This window comes from Xenopus tropicalis, chromosome 1 (assembly GCF_000004195.4).
Source record: "Xenopus tropicalis strain Nigerian chromosome 1, UCB_Xtro_10.0, whole genome shotgun sequence".
NCBI classification, from domain to species: domain Eukaryota; kingdom Metazoa; phylum Chordata; class Amphibia; order Anura; family Pipidae; genus Xenopus; species Xenopus tropicalis.
In genome coordinates, this window is record NC_030677.2 from 76229841 (window position 1) to 76248030 (window position 18190).

Genomic DNA, 18190 nt, shown 5'->3' on the forward strand with positions numbered 1-18190 from the left:
GCAACTCGCATCTCCGTTAAGGAACTACTAAAGAAAGATCTGAGCTTCTCTATAGGCCTCCATGTAACTGATTACATGGTATTACAAGCAAGGTGGGTCACTCTCAGGTCACATTCTAACTTGCATTCCTAGACTAATTAAAATCAGAAACTTCTTACAATATGTGGATTGAACATGATACCATAAAAAAGTAAGCTAAATATTTTGTTAAAAATTGTCTATTTGTTGAAAGATGGCATAGTGCCACCCACACAGGTGAGACATGCTTTTAATAGGGAAAGTCCAGGTATTCCCTTCATTTTATTGAAATTTCAGCCTCTCGTTAAAAAATTTATTTCAAGGACCTGTATTATGGGTAACTTTGAGTTACCTTTTAGTATAATGCAGAGTGTAATATTCTGAGAAAATTTGCAGTTAGACTTTATTTTTTAATATTTTTTAGTTTTCTAATTATTTCACTTTTTGTTCAGCAGTTCTTCAGTTTGATGTTTCAGCAACTATATGGTTGATAGGGTCCAAATTACCTTAGCAACCAGGGAGTGGTTTGAAAGTGAGACTGATATATGAATAGGAGAGGGCATGAATAGAAAAACAAGTTATAAAAAGTAACAATAGCAATACAATTGTAGTCCCACAAAACAATAGTTTTTTGGCTGCTGGAGTCAGTGATCTCCATTTGAAAGCTGTAATGAGTCAGAAGAAATGGGCAAATAATTCAAAAACTATAAAAAAAATAAATAATGGAGACCAGTTGCTTCAAATTGGCAAACAGTTATAGCAAAAGTAAACAGTAATTAAAACATAGAGCTAAATTAATTTTTGGTCCAAGAATCTGATTCCTTGGCTTCCTTTTGGGTCCCCTGGAGAAAAGATTAGGAAACCTTGGAAAAAACATTAAGAAACCCTGCTGCATTCTCTTGATTAGAATTCATATACATCTGTATATATTACAATAGAAGCAAGAGTACTTAATTGCTTAAATCAATTACTACTGTAGGAGAAAAATAAAAGGCTAATTTGCTGTTTTACACTCACAAATCTATTTCTGATGTGCAACAAATTAGCCTGAAATCTTACCACCTTTCTCTTTTATCTCAAGCTTTTATTTTAGTTGCATTCTGAGTTAAAAGCCTGGAGACTCCTCTCTCCTATCCATATGTTTCTTATTTTGTGCAAAAAGAATGGACTCTCTAAAAGGGCCCTTGTTCCAATATTCTTGCTCGGCATGTGAAAGTGTTTGAGCTGCATACTCACTCACTAAATGGACACCTATTAATGAAAACTATTAATACCTTGTTTCTTGCATTTATATAAATGCAGCAGAGAACAACAATATGTTCTGAAAATCCATCGTAGGCAGATGAATCCCACAGGATACAATCAATGCTTTAGTGCAAACATCTGCTCCCTACCTTCTTCAGTCCTGGTTGATGTGGTTGAACAAAGGTTAAAATGCAAGAATAAGGTGATAGCTATATCTGCAATGTATTTTCTGATAGGGGAAAAGACTCCTACATCAGAAGAGAACATTATACATTTCAGAGCAAGTGTGAGTAGATTGAGGCCCTTCCAAAAGGTGTTGAACTACATTTCCCACATCCCACTGCAAACAAAATGTGCACAGGTGATTTATGTCATTCTCTTCTTATAATGCCTATAATTCTGCTTATTATTATTATTTTAGAATATATGCAATATAAGGAGAAACAAATGGTTTGAGAACAATCAAACATAAAACACAAACTATATATTGCCCACCCTGGAAAACAAACAAGTAAAACATACATTTTTGTAGGCTTTTACTCTCTTGAAACGTTGCCAAAGGTAAAAAGTGTTAAGCTGCTGAGGAAAGGCAAACTAATGCATTAAAAGTGGCATTAATGCAGATCATATAGCGTGTATCTTCACTGCTGTCCAGAATTACAAATTCCTTCTTATATCATATGGTACCACTTTATAACGAGTTCAAAATAATAAGCATTTGGCTCTAAAATATACTAGAATTATGGGTTTTTTTCACTTTCCACAGTGCTTGGGGGCCTTACATTGTACAGGTATCAAAGAGCTCTCCATGAAACAAAAGGTTTTACCTAAAGCCAATTCTATGAAATATCTGTTAATTTTATTTTTATAGACTTTAACATAGCTTTAAAAACGCACTTTGTATCCTCTATAAATAAATGCTTGGTTGTGTTTTGTATCAAGTGTATGGCTATACCACATATTCTGCTGTCCTCGAACATTACCATAAACCTGATTGTCTTTGGTTGTTTTCTAAGGGAATAGTATGACTGCATGCACCATGAATGTCAGGTTTCTTGTACAGTCTGTGGCCAGACATAAATGTTATGGGATGAATCTGTATTATATTTGCAATGGTAAAGAAGGGTACAATATCACTTTGCCAGAGTTTCCCTGCTATCTAACAAATACTTGGAAAAAACACTTGTAAAGGACTAAAACCTTACATAACAGTGGAATCTTCTTGAGAGCATCTGTTGAATTATTTATATTAATACCTGGATGCAAATCAAGTAATTAAATATAAGGGTGTTGTACTGTTCCATAAAATTATGCATTTGTGTTAAATGTCTTATCTGTTCCAGATTTTAATATTATGGCACACAGGGATTTGTGAAAAACACAGTCTTCTCAAAGAAAACCTTAGTAGTAACAATTCCTTCAACTTTAAGTAGCCACTTCCCAGGATACTAAATTAAATTCAAGTGGTTCTGTAGTAGAGTATCACTTAAGAATCTTCATAAAACAGGATGTGCCTGTTTGTAGGGTGTTTAAAACACCCCAGAAATAAAAGTCAATCATATGGTTGATGGGCATTAGTGTGGTTTCAAGTGCAACTTAACCTCGATTCCACTAAAGCAGCTACATTTGAAATGGCCGCAACTAAATTTGTGATATAATGTCACATATGCAACAGTTTCAGAAGTCACTTCTTTGTTCTGATGCCTCACACCACCAAGCAAGTGTTCACAAGTGTTTTGCTTCTGCCTTACAGCCAATTCATGGTTATTCAGTTGGTGGATCATTGTGACGTTTTGGAATAACTTTCCTGATGTACCATTTTTTGTGCTGTTGAGCTCGAAATTTGGTCTGATTTGTCTGAGACTCAGAGAAAATACATGTATTTCTGCATTCACCATTTATTTATCTATGATTATCTGTATCTGGAATATCTGCATTTGTGGCTTTATGGGCTACAACCAAAAAGCAGTGTTTTCCCACACACAAACATATATATATATATGTTATTAATGTATATATACGCCCTGAAAATTATGCTTATCCAAGAAGTCATTTGAGTCACTCTTAAAGGTATTTATGTAATCTGCCATCACAACATCACCTGGCAAGGCATCCCACAGCCGATCCCCAGCTGCCTGTCTATTATGTCCTTAAATGTACTTGTAATGAGTTATCATGTCCTCTCACAAGCACATTTTCTTCACAGAAAACAACCCCAGCTTCCATCATAGTTTAATTCTTCTATTTCTTTTACCAGTTTAGTTGCACGTCTCTGCACTCTTTCCAGCTCATTAATATCTCTATTAAGAGCTGTAGCCCAAAACTGCACTGCATTCTCAAGGTGAGGCCTTCTGAAAAGGCAAAGTTGTCTTTTTATCCCTTTTTTTATGCAAGAAAGTACTTAATGAATATATTACCTGTGTTCTTGTTTGTTTGCACATAAACTTTAACAGCAGCTCATACAACTCATAAGGCATAACAAATAACACATAATTCAGTGCTTGCTTGGACCAATCTATCCAACTTTTTCAAAGGTTGCAAGAAAAAAACGCTGCAACTTTTTTTGTGATTCACTATGCCTCTAAACGCCTAAAAATCCGAATTCGACAATTTGCCAGGTTAAACTTGCTGAGTTCATGTAGAAGTCAATAGCAAAGGTCCCTTTCCTTTCCTTGAAGTTCTTTTTTTTTACTCTACCTTAAACTTTAGAGATTTGGTTTAATTGAGGCTGAGTTTTGTATAAAAAGTCGACTTTTTCAAATTGTCCTAGCAACAATTCGATAAAGTTCCGATTTTCACACCGCCAATTCGAAAAAGTCGAGTTTTTTATGACTTTTTTGAGGCGACTTTTCGAAGTCAAAATTTAGTAGGATTTGAAAATGAAAAAAATGAGACTTTATAGAGTTTTAGTAAATCTGCCCCTAAGTTTATGGGAGCCAATGGTTTATTCTGTTCTCTATACACAAAACATTTAGTCACAGCTGCCATTTGTTAAACTGCATAGGTACATCCATTAAGAACATCACATGTGCATGCACACACTTAGTGGCACATTGTCAAAAATTCAAGACTTTTTTAGAGAGAGAACTTTTAGTGCTAAAAATCGGGGGGGGGGGGGAATCCAACTGTTTGTAAATGGTCCCCTTAGAGAATGCTGCCCATGTCTGTACCTACAGTAAAGTAGTTGCAATATTAAACAGCATCCTAACTGTTCTGTATTACACTATAAACACACCAAGCACCTACTTATTTCTTTATCGGCATGTCTGATTTGGAACAGCAGTTTTCCTGCTGGGCGCATTGTTTATAAAAGAGGTGGGAAACTTGTAACCATCAAGCTGTTATGATTCTACAACTCCTATAACATCCAGCCAGCCAAAAACAGCTGGCCTCAGGTTTTCCAACTCAGGACAACACAACAACCTTTAAATATCACGTTACCTTCCAGTGGCTCCTTTTGCATTGTAAACATGTTTACCTTTCTCAAGCTAATAGGTGAATGTGTTAGTTGCAAATCTGCACATTTTGCAACAAAGTTAGAAATGTAGCCTACTACTGTTACACTACTTATTTTCCCAAACTGCTACGATATAAAATAAAAATTAAAAAGCTCCAGCGTGAAGCCATTTGACAACCAATGTTCTGCTAGCACAAAGCAAGCTCTGAGGCAGGCTTGTGGGTCTAATCTATTACACTGTGGTGTCTTTCTGAAAGGTTGCACAGAGCCCAGCATGGAATGTTATCATTGGATACGGTACAGTTTTCCAAATAAAAAACTTTGTTTTCGTTCCAGTTTTGTTTACTTTAAGGTTCTGAAGATTACAACTGGCAGGTTATTTCTCTATACCACCTTCTCCTCCTACCTTTAAATTGGCCTTCTCTGCAGGTCTCAAAGTAACAAGCTGCCTGTTTCTGCAGGATTATTTGTGTTGAAGCAGAAAGTGGAGTTTTCCACCACCTGGCAATAAATAGGGAGGGTAACTGATATGTTTAGGAAATACAATATATATGGAATCACGAGAAAAGAAAACAAGCTAAAAACTAAGAAATAACAGTAACAGTATATAGTCAGTACACTTTTGACTGTGGTATAGCTATGCCACTAAGAAATCCAATCATGCTGTAAATAAATGTCTCTGATTCATCTTTAAGCTTCCACAATGTATTTATTAGCATTTTAGCTACCCCCAAGTTCAGCATAGGCCATATAAGGATTCAGCCATTGTGATATAATTGTCCCCAGATTAGACAAATGTACTGTGTTGGAATTTAACATCTGTATACTGTACTTGAACCGAGGCCTCTTTTCTATTGGCTGTCAGTCATTGCAATGAATGTGTCACACAGAGAAAATAAAAGAAAACATAATGCAACACCGGATGCTTTTCAGTAGCACTGTTTTTGCTAGGTACAATATTTTACTTTTTTTTAAAAAAATGCATCTTTATAGATACGAGCCTTACAAGAAACCACTTTTCCCCAATAAAGCCCCTAATAGATGTGTCTGTTCTTGAAAAAAGGGCACTTTAACAATAATGTGCTTATTTATCAATTTGCTTGCTTATTTATTAATATGGAAAACTCGTTTGAAAAAAAAAAACTCGAATACCTCAAACTTTGTTTACAAACTTGGAAAACTAGAAAATCTCGGATTGAAAGTACAACTTTGCCTAGGACAAATTCCATTGACTTTTACATTACATTAACATTTACATTAACTCACAAGCTTTTAGCTACCAAATTTTTACATTCAGTTTTTGGTTTTTTTTAACTTAATAAATAACATAACTCAAATTTTAGATTCTGAAAAAAATTCAAATTTGAATGTTGATAAATCACCCCTTTAGTATTTGTGGAGTAAGAGGAGGTAAATGTATATGCTCAACTGTTTATTCCCAGCTACAGAATATGAACAGGAGATTAAAGGGGTGTTTCACCTTTAGATTAAATTGTGTTATAGTATGGCCTATTCTTAGCAACCTTTCAAGTGGTCTTTCCTTCATTATTATTAATAGTTTCTGAATTATTTGTCTTCCTCTTTAGACTCTTTCCAGCTTTCAAAAGGGGGTCACTGGCCCCTGCAGCCAAAAAGCCTGGTTGCGAGGTTAAATAGGACTTTAGCAACCAGATAGCTGCCAAAATTCCAAACTGGAAAAGTGAAATAATTAAAAAAAAAACAAATAATATAAAATAAGGCCACATGCAAATTGTCTCAGAATTGCACTCTCTACATTCATTTAAAGGCAAACTACCCCTTTATGATACTGTATTTAATAGGTCAGAAAATATACATCTGGCATGAAATTTTAAAAAAGTGTACAACAGAAAACACTCGTACATCAAAATCTAAGGGGATAATTTATAAATATTTGATGTAATCTACTTGTAATTTATTTTGCTTTGTGTGATCTGCATCAGGATGTTATTAGAATAAAATGATTAAAAACCAATAATAAAGCACCATGGAATGCACAAGAGCTTTAAGAAGTGCTTCTCAGAGTTCAGTTCTAGTTTTCGCTTTTCCCATTTGTTTATTAATAATCTTATGGTTGTTAGCATAAGCAAAGTCTATGTAATTGGCGATGACAGAACAGGAAGCTGGATGTCTACAATTTTCAGGATAGATGATAGATCTGAACAATAAATGTCAGAAGATATTTAAAACTCTTGTAATGTAAAGATAGGCATTCAGCAAGTCAAAATAACCAGTGCATTCATTGGGAATAGTATAGTCATTTACTAACAAAATTATCTATAGCAAATATTAATAGAATATTGCCTTCTGACAAAAAAATAGGCCCTGTATTGACAAAGTGGAAGTATATTGTGCAAAACTAAATATCACAGAAAGGAAACAAAATTCAAACAAAATATAAAGGGGATTCTGAGTAAAGAGTAGTCATGTAATGTTTGTTTGTAAGAAAATGGGTGCTATTTATTCAGTTGTGCAGAGTGCAAGTTCCTAATAATTGCCATAAAGTGCAATGATTCTTTGAAGGGCTATCACTTCCTTTTTAATAACCAATTATTGTTTTGGGTATTGAAAAGCTACTTTGGTGACATTGGTAAGGATGAACCTTAAGATGATCATACACAGGCAGAGAATAAGGCTGCCAATTTGAGTCCTTTAGACTTATTTGGCAGCTTATCTTCCCCTGTATAGGGAACCCCCGACGGGCTTCCAAGATCGATATCTGGCCAAAAATTGGTTTGATTTTCCCATCTGATTGGGGACCACATCCTCAGTATGATGGCTCCTATGCCCGTCATTGTAATTCAACCGTTTGGTCCTAGGGCCAAGAGATCAAATTAACCTGATATTGCCCACCCAAGGTGGTCATATCAGGAAAGATTCACTCATTTAGCGACCTCACCAAGCGTGTATGGCCAGATCTACTGTTTAAGATGGAATGTCCTATTAGACAACCTAGGCACCAGCTAGACAACAGTAATTTATTTGATTTTCTCTGAACTGGACAGTATAGAATAGGGAAGAACATTCCTTCCACACATATTTGTTTTTTTACACTTAAATGACATATTGTTTCTGTATAGAGAAAATGGTGAAGGTAAACAGCACAGCAGCTCCTACCCCTATATAACTGCATATATGCAGACAGGGAATGTTCTTTAAACAGAGTACTGTATTCACTGAAGTCTGATTAATAGATTTTAAATGTTGTTATAAATAAAGTTCCAGTGTCTAATTTCTTTTAAATGGGTAACATGTCCAGGTTCACAAAACAGAGAAACTAAAAAAAATATTTCATTTCAAAAAGATGCTTCAAAGTTTATATATTTAATTTAATAACATCACATGTTTAAAATAAAAACATCACATGTTTTTGCCTGCAGCACTGAACGGTACACATAGTTACATAGTTAAGTTGGGTTACATAGTTACATAGGGTTGAAAAAAGACCAGAGTCCATCAAGTTCAACCCTTCCAAGTAAACCCAGCACACACAACCTATACTTACCTATCTATATAAATACCTACGCCGCTTCAAATGAAAGTTCTGTTTCTCTAATCTAAAGGGGTGGCCTCTGGTGCCCTGATTGCTTTTATGGGAAAAAGAACATTCCCATATCGGTCTGTAATCCCCTCTAATGTACAGAGTAATCATGTCCCGCAAGCACATTTTTTTCCAGAGAAAACAACCCCAACCTTGAAAGTCTAACCTCATAGTTTAGATCTTCCATCTTCCGTCTCTGCACTCTCTCCAGCTCATTAATATCCTTCTAAAGGAATGGAGCCCAAAACTGCACTGCATACTCAATGTGAGTACCCCCAAACCCATTACCATTTAGTGTGTAACTTTCATTTTGCTCTGCAAAGTAGCAGCATTGTGCATGGAACTTATAGTTTTGCACAATTTAGTATCGTCATTTTCATTGCCCACCACCAGGTCATTAATTAACAAGTTAAAATGTAAAAGACCAAGCACTGACCCCTGCGGTACTTCACTAACAACATTGGTCCTATTAGAAAATGGTATGCATAAAACCATACATCATATATTGCAGCTCTTTTCTTTTGCACTTTATGGAATTGAATTACTTCCCCAACACAGTGGTGACGTGTGGTACTGCACATAGCTGTTTTTTTTTTTTGTTTTTTTTTAATAAAGAAGCTTCCTTTTAAATCAGCTTAAAGCACTCTAAAAATCATCTGTTTTGGGTTAAAAATTTAAGAAGCAATATTTTTTTTCTACAGGATCACATATATAGTGATGTTTGACTTCAATCAACAGTAAGGACAGTAAATCCTGATTCCTGCTTAAATTAAATTTCTCTCAGAAACATTACCTGCTGCCTACTTTCCCAGGCTGTGTATGAGAGTGGCAGTACTCCACATAAGATCGGCAATTTGCACTTTAACACTAAAGTCAATCCCTATCTTGTGGCCAGGCAGCTTAGCAGACCTGATAGATTTTTCTGTGTTATAGGGCAAAGCTGTGGCTATCTACCCACATTCTAATGGGCTTCAGGGGAATGAGTATATGGACACACCCAACACTTATTTGTAACAAAGACACAGACTAGAAATCGGATGCGTAACATATGGGCCAGGACCAAAAAATGGGCTGTAATACTGCTTATTCCTGTATTTTTCATAAGCTGCATATTTTCTATTCAAGTTGAACCAGTCCATGTACAGACAATATTTCCCTATGTGTGAGAAAGGGAAAGAAACAATACCCTGTATTTTGTCTTAGTTCAGGAAACTGTTTTTGTTAATGTCACAACATGCCTTTTCATTGAAGAATATGTTGTTACATTTTCTGGCTACATAAATCACTGTTGAGCTCCATACTTGTGTACCTACAAAAACCACGTTTATGTTTAGAATTTAACGCTCCAATGCCAAAGAAAAACTTTCATAGGAGCTTGCTAGGAATTTTAGCAACATAACCTGTATTTCAATGATAATAAATTTGTTTCCTTTCTTGACATACTACACATAGGAGTATTTGTCTCTTTAAATGTCCTCAGTTTCTTTAAAGGGACATTTTTTATATTGATTGTTATTTTTGTTACTTTAAAAATCCAGCTTAATTTGTATGAGCTTTATTGGGACTTTGACGCTGTGCCTGTTTTGTAACAGTAAAGAATATATATTCTGTCACCGTTCACACAACTGTTGGAAAGATGTGGGCATTCCTACATCTATCAAACAAGGCAAATCTCTACATTCAGTAAAAGCTCTCCACTTACTAAGTTTTATGCATAAATGTGTAGTAATAATAGGCACACTATTACCATTCAGAAGGTTATAGAAAAATCAGTCTAAACGAACCATTGTACCAATTAAGGTTCAATTAGATTTTTGGCCTGTTGAGTTGAAAAAGATTATTTATTACCTATACAGATAAGTGTATTTTAGTTGTCTGATTGGTGCATAATATTATGTTGTAGCATGACCAAAGTTTTCCCTGTTCTAACAACCCACAGAAAGCCACAGAAACTAACAGCAACCAATAAGTAGTTAGCTTTGACTGTTTATGTGTGGTCACTGTTCAGTAATTATCTGATTGGTTACTGACCCAGCTCCCATGAACAAAATGGGCCAGATTCAACTTAAAGAGAAAGTTGGGTTTGTTTACACTGGAGAAGAGGCGCTTAAGAGTGGATAAGACAACTATGTATAAATATATATATAGGTTTTTCCAGCAGACAGAGGGTACTCATTCCGATCAGAAGAAAGGAGGTTCCACCTTAATATTTGGTAAGGGTTATTTAGAGTAATAGCTGTGAAGTTGTGGAATTCTCTTCTCATACTGACTGATAAATCAGATTCAAGTTTCAAGAAGGGTTTGGATGGATTTTTAGCAAGTGGGTAAATACAGGGTTATTTAAAACAGCTCTTAAAACAAGCTGATCCAGGGACTGGTCCCATTGGCATCTTAGAGTCAGGAAGGATTTTTTCCCCCTGATGCAAATTGGGAAGGCTTCAGAATTAGTTTTTTTGCCTTCTTCTGGATCAGGTAGCAGTTAGGCAGGTTATATACAGACATAAAAGGTTGAACTTGCTGGACATGTGTCTTTTTTCAACCTAACCTACTATGCTACTATTTAATTTATCTTTTTATTCAATTCCAGATTTCCCATAGAGCCAGATGCAGTTCAATGAAATAAGTTTTCTCTCTCCAAACTGAATCATGGTCTTATATGGTGCTACATTTTTCTCCACATTCAACCCATACTGAATTCACAAGTGAATTATACAAGTCTATGTTAATACCACTGTTTGTACTGTATTGTAAAAGTGAACAAAGCTTTATAAACAAATAACACTATACATTAAAGACACAGATATAAACATACAGTTAGTTTGTTTAAATCGAGAATTACAATTCTCAAAAGTTTTCGCAAAATTTGGTGCAGTAGTTCATTAAATGGATCAATACATTGCATGGCCACACTGCCACTTTCCGTGTTATCTGTGTTGAAATGAATCTCATATCAAGATAAGACTGTACTTATTTGGTCAATTACATTTAATTTACAGATGGACAGGTGTTAAATATTTTCTGTGAACTGATCAAGATCAGAGTTCGATTCGGTATTCGCCCAAGATTCGGCCTTTATCGGCAGGGTTTGGATTCAGCCGAATCCACGGTCCTGGCCGAACCAAATCCTAGTTAGCATAAATTAGCATGTGCTAATTAGGATTTGTAAGGGTTAAATGTCCGTGTAAACACAGAAGTGAAAATTTTTCTGTGTGTGGCAACTTTTACCCCTTCCAGATCCTAATTAGCATATGCTCATTAGGATTCAGTTCCGTATTTGGGCAAATCCCTTGGGGTGGATTTGGGGGTTCGAACAAACCCAAAAAACTTGGTTCGGTGCATCCCTATTATTGCTAAACAAAAATATTCTCTTTCAAAATAAAATAGATAAGAGGGGTAGAGTGGCTAAAATGAAGGTACCAATATTGTTTTTTTTTTCTAACTAACACGACCACATGTCATTTTTACATATTATTGACACTAACACATATAAGGTATTGTGGCTGAATGTTATTCAATACAAAGAGTGCAACTCAATGCAGCCAATCAGATTCTGACTTTCAGTTAGTAACAGTAGCCAGTTCAACACTATTTGTTGATTGATTGCTGTGGGTTAATGCACTAATGCAACATTTTTATAAATGAGCCCCCAACTAGTTCCTACTTAGCACTCAGTGCTACTGGCACTATCTGCAGAAATTTGCTAATACAATATACAACAGTCAGAAAAGGGTGTGTAAAGCATTGCATAGCTTGAATAATATATATCAGGAAAGACTTCAAAAGCTTTACATGTTCAGCTTAGAAGTGAGAAGAGAGAGAGGCGATAAGATAGAAACATTTACACATACCAAGGAAATTCAGCATAGAGGCATTTTTTAGAATAAAAGCACAAAAAAACAAGGAGGGCAAAGTCTGTAGTGGAAAGACAAAACATTAAAGGGTAACTTAAGTAAGTACAGGAAAAGATGCCCTGAATTGTTTTCTAGAATACATGGTGGGAGCCAACAGTAAACAGAGATATAAAAATACCTGGACGCATGACGAGCAATTTAACAAGCTCAAAACAAAACATATTTTATATCTGAAGGCAATTGCATCTATTCTGAGTAAAGTTAAAGACTGATGCACATTCATAGCACAACTATTATTCCTACTACAGGTATTACATTTCCCTGTCAAATATATATCTAAAGCTGAAAAACAGCATAGATCAGGAAAATTTCCCAACAAAAAAGCAACCCCCCCCCCCCCATGTAATTGAATAGTGCTATAAACAGCAGGAAATTGAGCTGAGTAATTTATGCTGACATTTGGATTCAGAGAAAAGTCTCAGAAGAATATCTTGGGCTTTATTTAGCTAAAATGTTAGCAGTGCATGCATTAGAAACTAGTTGTAATGACTGATATGGGCCTCCCTATAGCTTGTTTGTGCTTCTGTAATTGGATAAAACATAAAACCAATTCAGCATTGGGGCATGAGGACTAGCAGAGCAAAGAGGAACGCAACACAGCTCCCTGGTAATAAAAGAATCTCTTTGTGACTATGTAAGCACAGTGACAACCTCTCTCCATTTATCAATCACTCAAAGATCACAAATAAATCCAGGCTCTAGAGAAGTCTAGAAGTGAAACATGGACCATGCTCTAAAAATATCTGGTTCACACATAGTTTGGAAATGCACCACAGTAGGCAGGGAAATGTCTGTCGCCTGTACGTAAACTCTACATAGGACTTATTTACTGTTCTAATCAGTCTAACGACACCACCTTTATTGATCCATATATTGCTTTTCACAGAAAATGAATAAAAGTCCATAAACGTTATTACACTTTTATCAGGCTAAATATGATGTTTATTGATTAGTTCACTGACCAATCTACACAATAGTTCATTGGATCTATATAATACTAAAATATCTTAATGCAGATTAAATATTTTATTAAATGTGCTTACAATATAGTTATAATACACAAATATAGCTGAATACAAACAGACAGAAATATCAAAAATATCAGATAAACAAAATGATGTAATGCAATACATTTTGTCACCTGTACCAAAAAATTCAGACATAAATTCACTAGCCTGGCAATTGAGACTATGAATAACACCACATTTCACATAAGAACATAAAAGAAAGCACAAGGAATCAAAAACATATAATTAAAGTCACTGTTGCCTTTCCAAAGGGTAACTAATTGAAAATGATTTTACCTGTCTATGCCCCTGTACAGTGCTACTGCTGTGACTCCTGCTTCCAGATGCCTCTTTTTACATGCTTAGTTGCTTTGCATCGTCTGTGTATCTCCCCTGGTGGTGATACAGGTAATTTAAGCGGAGTGGCAAGGGAGGGCAAAACTAAATTTGCATCATGCTCCCATATCTGCAAACAGCATTTCTATGCAGGTACATAAACAGGTATGCAAACTTTCATTTAGTACTATGGTCTCACTTTGAAGTCAAAATTTCACACAGAAAACATGTAAAATAAATCTTTAGACTGTTTAAAAAGCACAAATTCTGATTCAGTTAAAAAACTGTAATCAAAGCACATGAAATCACAAATATTCTATCCCCTTACAGCCTCACTGATTATGTTCAAAGATAAAAAAGGAACCTATATCCAAACTGAAACTGGCACGCCGTAAAACCGACCACACAAAAGTTCTTTCTGTGTTGCAGAATAAAACACTTTCTCTGTCACCTTTCAGTTCTGGGTTCCCTGCACATTTCTCGTTACGTGTAATTAGCTTGTGTGCCAGCCTTTGCTGCATTTCATAATAAATCCCTTGACCACATTTTCGGCAGAGCTGGCAGATATGGAAAGGTTCTATTCATTAGGACAGAGAACAAGCCACATAAACTCACCACACTGCACAGCTTTCTCGCAGGATTCCAGCACGCTACAAATTTCAACAGCCATCCTTCTCTATGCTTGAAAAAGCCTCCCATATGACTGTGATTAACTAGGATATGAGAAAGCTCCAATCAACTTTTGCCTTTTTGTGAAACCTCCTCCCCCCAGTGTTACATGTGGTGTAAGGGACGGGGTTATGCCTGCACTTAAACAGTAACCATCTGTTACTTGCAGGAAAGCTGGGTCTCGTTCTCAGGTTTCCCTGCTTGTAGAACTCTAATGTATTAGCACAATAACTTGGCTTTAGTTTGTGTGGCTCCCCTTTACAACGTGTGCAACAGTTACAAAAGAGCGGTATCCTTGTCCTACGGACACACCGCAAACTGTATTGTCAGATCAGATTTTTTCCAGCTGCTGTTCTCTAAAATTCCAAAAGCTACAAACCACAAATGCTACAAATCTCGCAGCACATGATGCTTGATGGGTGGCTCTTGGATGAAATTTACTTTTGAAGGGAAAATTATTATCCAGAACGTCAAATGGTGACAAGTCAGTGGACATGCAATTAAATCATTTTACTGTTACACAGAGTATATCGTTACATTTTATAATACATTTAACTTCTATATAATCACTACCAGCCAGTACTTTATTCTAGCTTCATTTTACAGTTCTTGTACCTCTGCACTATAAAGATTTAAAGGCTGCAGGTCACTAAATGTCATTGCACTAAACCACAGATTGCCTAGTGTTAGAGAGTCAGTCTGGAAACCAGTGAAAGACCATAGGAGTAATTTACTTGTGACTACCCCTTTGAATATATCACTGCCTGTGTTTGGCTGATGCCACACGGGAGTATTCACGGCAAGCCGAAAAACACTGTAAATTTAGCCTACCTTGTGCCTGTATCCGAATGAATGGAATACGCTCGGGTGCAGGCACATGTAGCCGATATCCGCCAAAAAATGCGAGACTTCATATCTTCCGTGGATATCGGCTACATGTGCCTGTACCTGAGCGTATTTCATTCATTCGGGTGCAGGCACAAGGTAGGAGCATATGGCGCTATTTTCAGCAAAGCGTTTCTTGGCTTGCTGAAAATATACACCATATGCTAAGCGTGGCATTAGCCTTATATTGTAAAAACAAACCTTTTAAGCCTCATTTACTGCCTTGTTATCCTTGATTCTGCACTGTCCTTCACTCCCCATATCCAATCACTTATCAAATCATGCCACTTTCACCTAAGAAATATCTCCAGAATACGATCATTTATCACCCAAGATGCTACCAAAATTCTTATTCACTCTCTTATAATATCTCGCCTGGACTACTGTAACTCCTTATTAATTGGCCTTCCCCTCCAAAGACTGTCCCCACTCCAGTCTATAATGAATACTGCTGCCAGGCTCATACACCTCTCCAACCGCTCCCCCTCTGCTGTGCCGCTCTGCCAATCCCTGCACTGGCTTCCCCTACCATCTAGGATAAAATTCAAACTCCTGACTCTTACATTCAAAGCAGTTCATAACTCTGCCCCACCCTACATCTCTGAACTTATCTCTAGGTACCATCCAACCCGCTTGTTACGCTCCTCTACTGACCTGCTCCTCAACTCCTCTCTCATTCCCTCCTCACACGCTCGTATTCAAGACTTTGCAAGGGCTGCCCCCCTTCTCTGGAATTCACTCCCACAAACTGTCAGACTTTCTCCCAATCTCTCTGTCTTCAAGAGATCTCTAAAAACACATTTATTTAGAGAAGCTTACCCTAATCTAGTTTAGCAATACCCTGTGCCCCACCTCTCACAACTCTGGTCATGCCCATTCCCACACCTTGTGTCTCAACCCTTTCTCCTTGTAGATTGTAAGCTCTTTTGGGCAGGGCCCTCTTCACCTCTTGTATCGGGTATTTATTGCTTTATATGTTACTCTCAAATATATCAAATCTGTGCAGTTGCCCATGTTTTTCTTCCACAATGCAGCAATTTTTCCTACTAGCCCACGGTGGGTCCCCCCACCAAAAAATTGGGGTCCGGTGCGCAGAGCTAATACACAGGGCCACAAAAGTAAAAGTTCAAAAAATCCTCTTTTTTTTTAAAATAATATTAAAAAATGTACAACTCCAACAGCCCTACGTGCTTTGTGCCCAGATGGCATTAAGTCATGGTCTTACTTGTGACCATTGTGTCTATTGAGTAGTGTTTTGCAATACTGTGAGTGGAATTGTTTTATAACAATAAATTATTGTAATTGTTATTTATATCATTTTATATTATTGGAGCACACCCCTTTCTTTTCTCTTTTGTTTATAAAATTCCAATACATAAAAGCCCAAAGAGTCACTGCAGGTCCTGACTACATGTACAATTGATACAAGCAAGCAGTAATGAGTTTGTCAGCTAAAAACTTAATCCCCACACTTCCTGTGATTCTCCTGTGATACTTTAGGGCTCTTACACATGACGAAATGCAGCCCATTCTTTTCAATACTCATTCAGACACATGCAAGCACATCAAGTTGCATTCCACCTGTGTTCGCCGCTTGCAGGCGTCATATGAGTACAACCTGATGAGCTGTGTTTCGTCCTGCATTACCCTGCGGTGCAATGTGAGGGGCATCCACCGCAGTCCAACACCTGTGTTTAAGAGCCCTTACAGGTCTGTTAATCACAGAACATGCAATCATTGTGGGAACTGGAGTCTTGGCAGGAGGAAGCGGATCTAAATCATAAACAACATCTGTAAACAGCTGTGTAGTATATAGGTGATATATATTCCTACATAATGAATAACAACAGATATATGAAAAATCACCATCATGTATTTAAGCAGGGGCCATGAATCAATAAAATAGTAGGATTTACACAATACTTATGTCTTGCCATATTTTACCAGGGATAATTGATTAATATCTACAGGACAGGGATCTCTTTACTCTTGTTTCTTTGACACTTAGATCTTAATCTTTAATGTAATCATACTTTATATTTTATTATTGTATTGAGCCCTGTTTGTTCTATTAATTTATTGTTCTGCAGTATAGCGCTGCCTACATAAGTAGCCCTATATAAATGAAAAATATACATACATTTAAAAATATACATATACATAACTTCAGTATGAGGAAACTTCACATTTTACACAAGTCCGTGGTTAAATCAAAAACTCAGCATACAAGCAGCCAACACTGTACATAATGCAAATTTACTAAAGATTTGATTAATTCTGTAAATTAAGATTACTGCAAATTAATCCTGTAAAATGAAAATATCTGAGATTTTACAGGCTAACTGCTTGTACCTGAATACTGAATCACAATACATACAAATTACCAATGAATTTCATCACATCTACTGAACTTCACAAGCATAATCTTTGGTTCTGATTTATAATGAGATGGAAAAGCCCAAGGGATCAGAGTTGCAGACCAGTCAGATGATGATCTGTAACATGTTTCTCTCACATATGACTGTACATCATTACAAAGGAGAGATATTAATTTTCATTCTCTGAAATATCATCTTCTCATCTGCCTCTAAAGCTATGAAATCAAAGATAAAGATAATACAGTGCACATTGATTTTGGATGTTGCTATGATCTGCATAAAGTGGATCATGTTAAAGGGGCAGTATAACTACATGTTCAACATAAATTGGACAAATAGGACTTTTGCTGGAGACATGTTTTCCCTGTTGCTTTAATAAAAAAAAACCAAAAAACGATGTTTTTTGTCCCTGGTTCTTGTGAGGTAGTCAACCAGATAACCAGAGTATAAATATGCCCCCTGCACAATGTGATCCTGGTAATCAATAAAACTAAAGAGACACAATGGCCATTATACCTATTTAAACTAACTCACAGGGTTAGTTGTAATTGTAAATTGTTTTTACAACAATAGGCAGAATGTTTTTTCATCGTAAAATCTGTTAATTTCATTATCCAAAAAGCTAACTGCCATCTCTCAAAAAATTAATTTTAATTAAATAGTTTAAACTAAACAGAAAAAACCCATTGTATGTCATTTCATGGAAAATGTCCTGTAGTGATTAT

The 18190-nt window shown here is 36.2% G+C and overlaps 1 protein-coding gene across 4 annotated transcripts in view; it reads right to left on the reverse strand.

Annotated features, from left to right (window-relative positions):
- Nucleotides 1-18190, reverse strand: part of bmpr1b (bone morphogenetic protein receptor type 1B) — a 244543-nt gene that overhangs the window by 149249 nt on the left and 77104 nt on the right. The window contains exon 1 of one of the 4 annotated variants that reach the window (XM_012965656.3): nt 14149-14237. The exons of 2 other annotated variants lie outside the window; for them this stretch is intronic. The gene's annotated coding sequence lies outside the window, so the exon portion shown is untranslated. Of the gene's footprint in view, nt 1-14148; nt 14238-18190 lie in introns of those variants that run through there. One more of the 4 variants, XM_031902013.1, reaches the window with a different exon arrangement.